Raw genomic sequence first — 6,000 nt, 5'->3', positions numbered from 1 at the left:
TTGAGCCAGATAAGAACGAGCAAGATGATGCAGCACCAACGCAAGGACACACACACACACACACACACACACACACACACACACACACACACACACATACACACACACACACACACACACAACAGTGTGAACAACAGGGAACTGAGGGTTGACTTAACATGTTGCCATGCCCTCGTTAGGGCAGCGCCGCAAAGCAGGAGTCACATAATAAAGTCTGTCAGGGAAATACACACACCACTTATTTCAATCCAACAATTAACAGAGGCCTGTTTTTCATTCAATTATTTACCAACTTTTACCAGCTGTCTTGAGCCTCTTTGTGTGTCAACCTGCTGATCGCAACCCGTCAACAATCAGTTTGAGGAGGGCTTCATTATCTCTCATGCACATTTAGCCCGGTGTTAACATAAGGCATGGGTCTGGTGGGGAAGTGTTTCTTCAGCCACCAGTGAGACATGAAATTTGATCTAGGAGTTTCACTTTGAGTAACATACCGATGAATTTAAAGCCTTCCCAGACGCCCAAAGGTGCATAATGCTCAGGTTTTTACAACTCTGGAAAATAATTACAGTGGCAGTTAGTTTCTCTTCTGCTGCAGCGATTGCGAGGTAAACAGCCGACGCCATTGACGTTATAAAGTAATCCACCAGGAATGTATACAAGCACACGATTGTCCAACATGAACATTGGCCTCACGCCATCTCATCCTCAGGGGGTCGTGAATGTCTGAGGAGAGGTCAGTGAATCACCAAAGGCAGTAGGCTTCACCCGCTGGGAACCATGATCGTCTGCACAAAAGTACATGAACAGCCATCAAATAGTAGCTGAGATATATCAGTCTGGACTTCAGACCGACATCGCCTTCGCTACAGCCATGCTGCTGAAACTTCTATCTGGCCTTTGTCAGCAAAAACAACATCAGGAGTGTTACAGATGTCACAGAACAGGTCATGAGATACATGAAAGCTTCCTGGCATCACATGTGAATGGTTGTACATAATTACATCTTTTGTTAACACAGCAGTGGCAATTAAATCAACAATACAGTCATGTAATGTGCTCACATATACATTATGCTGATTGTAATAAACCAAAAGAGGCAAAAACCTATAGGAACTTATGCAATTCTCTTGACAATACACAACAATTTCCACTAATAGCTTTTGTGCATACACATTTTTTGTTTACAGTTGCTTTAAATTGCAGATAATTTTCCCATGTGGAGGAAATGCATGGGGTCTGTTTCCCACACTCCTCTCCACTTAATATGACTCAGTGGATGTTTCTCATGTCTGTGTAGCAGGTCATAAGCCATAAAGATACAGTCATGACCAGAACTAAAGTGTGCCTTCAGTCATAAATGATCTGATAGTAAAATGTTATGATAATGTGAGTTATAGCCAACCACATTACATGAAAATGACTGCATTCATTATCTATACTTCCATTACAAAATTAAAGAAAGTTCTGTCTTATTAAAAAGTGTTTGAATTTTTGTTCTGTTTAACTTTTCATAAAGTCTGTCCCTACCCACAGGCTTCCATCCTGCTTTCCCCTGCTCTCTCTGTAGCTTTAAATGTGACTATATCTTAGCCCTATTCCCCAGTGAGAGAGTTTTGGGGAGTTTTTTACCTTAAAAGGCCATGTGGAGTGGAACGCTGGTTTCCTGTGGGAGGGCTTTCCCCTCTCTGACTGGAGCTGGAGGCCGGGCCCATCCTCATCCTCTCTCACCCTGACGGCTTTAGTCCCTCCCACTTACACACACGCACACACACACACACACACACACACACACACACACACACACACACACACACACTCACGTACACACACACACACACACGCGCGCGCACACACACACCTTTTTTTTTACACTCCCAGTGGTGAAATCCAACTATGCCAGATGTGTGTGTATGAGTTTGTGTTCCTGTGTGTGCTGTGACCTCCTTACTTAACAGGAGGTGAACACACGGTCAAGCAGGAACATTCGGTAATGAGAGAGTCTAAGAGGGAAGACGACAGGCAAGAGAGGGAAGTGAGAAAGAGAGGAAAAGGGTGTCAGGAAATAAAGTGTGGGAGGAGACAGGAAGAAAGTGAAATGCATTATGATTCAAGGAAGAAGTGTGGTACGGTGATAATGAACCCAACTTTATGGGAGTGCAGATCATTTGAGGTTGAAGCCTCTGAACGCCTCACTTCCCTGCATCCTCTCCCTCAACAGTCGGCTTGTCAGTTGTCAGTCAGTCAGATAGTAAAAGAGTAAGAGGGACAATGTCCTTATAAGGTCAGTGCTGAAGCCCAATCTGCTCTGGTGAACTGTAGGCCAGAGCTACAGCTGCTGGTGTGTCACCACCATGTCAGCATGAAGTCATAACTATCACATATTGTACCCAGCCTGACTTTCTCTATTTATTTATTTGTGTCTGCGACTCCAAACCCAGCCTCCTTTTCAGAGGTATCATTGTTCTATCAGGTCTCGGTTTCTGTCTGTCTCACTTTCATTAAATGAAATAAAAGCATGAGTAAAATAAAGTGAAAAGGATTACATAGCAGGCAATGTAACGCAGTGGTTCTCAATTACTATTATTTTTCAGCCAAGAACCCCTTACAAGATAAAGAACATTAAGGGGACCCTCTCATGTCTGCCCCTTGACGTAGTCTATGTTTTACATTCCCATAGCCTTGGTTGTGTGAAAGAACAACACAAGAAATATAGATTAGAAAGATATTATACATGTATAAAACATATTTGCAGATCCAAAGAGTTATAGATTTGCGAGTTTAGATTGTAATATTTGAACTATTTTAGGGTTTAAAAACGTTTTTTAATTTGTTGAACTATGAAAAAGGCTTGATAATGAATTCAAATGAATGAATGCATTGTCACATCTCCTTCACCTCTATTAGCCTATTTGATGTGTCATTCGTGAATGAGTCTTGAAAGTTCCCACTTCTGTTATGCAGAGGAAGTAGTTGCACAATCAGACATTCACAGAAAGTTTGTCATAGTACATTGGGCAAAAACACTTTCATTTATCTACATGATTGGGTAAACGTTACAAGACTAAACTAGATCATATATTTCAACATCAACATTGCTTCAGGCTTACTCAAACAAAAATCTGACAATGTTGTTGTGGCTCTTCATCTGACCTGCAAACTGGTTTAGGTCACAGCGTGTTTGTCATAAAGTAAAGAGACAAGCAGAAAAATACGTGATCCTTTCTGATCGCACCACTTCACATGAAAGCAATCAGATTCCTGTTCATGCTCAGTGGTTTAATTCTTACCATCTCAACCTGATCTGCAGGTTTCTGTCTCCAGGTGGCCCGACAGCACTTCTTTGTCAGCACGCTGACTTATTGTGGATTATAAACTTATTGAGAGGTGGAAGAATACTAATTGAGACCAATCAAAAACCTGACAAACTTGTTCTTTTGACTAAGATGCACATTTAAATTGTGCCCAACAACCCATTCATGAGGACATTTTATTTGATTCATTGCACAGATGCACATTTTCTGATATGATTATGAGAAGACGGAGACATTGTGAAAGCCCTGCGCCCTCTGACATCACTTTATGACATCACTGTACTAGCCCTAAGCGAAGTGTTCAGACATGCAATCTTACTTCTGATTGGTTCGCTATAATCCAAACATCTGTGAAATGTGTTTCCAGGTGGTGTGCTGTGAAGGTGAGTAATGATGTATATTTCTGCCCCGAGGCCATAGGAGTTCACTCATGCACCCATACAAAGAAGGCCTCAGGAGCCTGAAACTCCAATTGTGCTAAAACCATGATGACTCTGTTCAGCTTTCAGGACATCAGTCCAGAGAGTTTTCCAGCTCTGCCCCTTCCTCATCCTCTCAAATATGCTCAATTTTCCATCATAAATTCAAAGCATACACTTTATTTGGTGGCTCAACTTGCATTTTCAAAATATCTTTGTGTTTAGTCTGGGCCCCTCCGCAGCATTTCTGTGGCAGAGTAAGTGGGAGAAAGCATACTTGGAACGCTGGGAGAGAATATTGAAGACACTAAATTATGCTCTTGAACCACTCAGTGAGCAACTGGGTGGAACATGGCAACATTCATACAGTGTGTGCAGGAGACTTGCAGCTGCAGACTCACAAATCAGAGCAGGAGACTGCTGCTCACATTCAGGGCAGAGGGGATGCTTCCACTGGCAATAGATTTAATAGATTCCCATTGGGGAATACAATAGTAACAGGATCCCTATAAAGAAACCACTATTTTACATCCCAATGCTGTAAAACATGCACATTCAGGACACTTCACTTGTGTTCATGCTGTGATACCATTGTGTCTTTCAAAATGAAGAATTTAAAAGTTAACTAATGCTACACAATCCAGACATTCTTTTAGTTTGTCTTTTTCGGGGATGGCAGTGTCGATCTGAATGTGGATCGCTCCCCCATTTAGGTCCAGGCTATTGGATGCATTGATGCCATGATGCCATTTTGTTAATTTCATGGTCCGCAGAGAACAAAACCAAATGACTTCCCCCTGATTTTTCCTCCAACTATAAGGTTGACCTCTTTGCTTTTGAGTCAATTATAATGATACGTATAAAATGGATCGCGATGAAATTTGCAAACAATTTGACATGAAGCTGCCTCAGCTAGTTTAATCCAAATTTTTGAATCGGATTTATTATTTGTCCCGCGTAGGCAAAACAATCCATGCTGCGGTTTAGATCATTCATACATGAGCTGAACATTATTCTGAACCACAATACTAGTCTTGAGTAATTCTTCAAAAACGGGACACAACTCTTTGAATGATGATTGTGGATCACACTACCTTGAAGGCGTTGCTCCATTTGCATTGTGAAACACGTTGAAGTCACAACAGCCTCCAAAAGGCAAGCAACAAGCAACAGTTGTTTATGTTGTTCTATGCAGATCGCCTGAGCTGAAAAGTGTAGCTGAATGGATGATTATGTGATATTTTTCTCTTTTTCATGCGCTTTCTTCTGCTCCACAGAAGGAGAGACTGTAACTCACATTAGCTGTTGAAAACTGTGCAGTTTTAGCAGGGTTTTTCTTTGCACTGTGCAACACATTTACTCCTAATAAAACCTTATTGAGAAATGTATTTAAGATATTGGCCATTTCCTGCATTCAGGCTTTTCTTTCTGAATGCATTGAGGGCAAGAGAGCAGATGCTTTAAATCAAAACCTGATTTGTATGATGGATTGAACAGGGAGTTAGAGGTAGTGAAGAGGTCTGCAATCCACTGGTCATAACTGATATTTGTGAAGAATACTATGTTATGCAATACACTCTTTACATCTGTATCAGTAAAGCCTGTAGTACTTAAAAAAATATGGATTTATTGTAAATGTTAATAATATGATGCACTGACATTTTGCTTTAAAAATGACCTGACTGAACGGGCCTGAACACACATGGAAGAAGTTTGCCTCCAGGGCTTGCTGCCAGAGAGGGTTTATTTGAGCCCAAACCATAATCTTTTCCTAAACCTTACCAAGGAGGTTTGTTGTCTTAAAAGATTTCTGGCAGAAAGCCCTCAAGGTAAACTTTTCCCATGAGCGTTTGGAACGGGCGGACTGCTTGACCTAAGTATTGCTATTTGCAGCTTTCCGGAGATCCGCTCATGCAAACTACTCCACACTCAGCACGACACTTCCTTGGGTCCTCAGCAACGCACCTGCAATGACACTTGTGACCCTCAACAACATTAGAGTAGTATTAGAGTATATCTTTATGAATGCAAATAAATGAGTGGGCAGAACAACCAATCACACTGGTAAGGTATTATGGAAGATGTTGTAAAGGCTCTTTGATGCACTACTTGTCACAAACATCTGTAGCATACTAGCTAAAACTGTTTCTCCGTGTCAGTTTCTCACACAGGCAGTTGGTTAACCAGCTATCTGAGTAATGTCCTTTATTTTTAACTTGGTGTGACTGGTGAGGCAGTCCCTCATTCTTTGCAATGGCATTTCATAT

Source organism: Taurulus bubalis (assembly GCF_910589615.1).
Source record: "Taurulus bubalis genome assembly, chromosome: 7".
NCBI lineage: Eukaryota > Metazoa > Chordata > Actinopteri > Perciformes > Cottidae > Taurulus > Taurulus bubalis.
Note: the sequence above shows the minus strand (reverse complement) of the source record.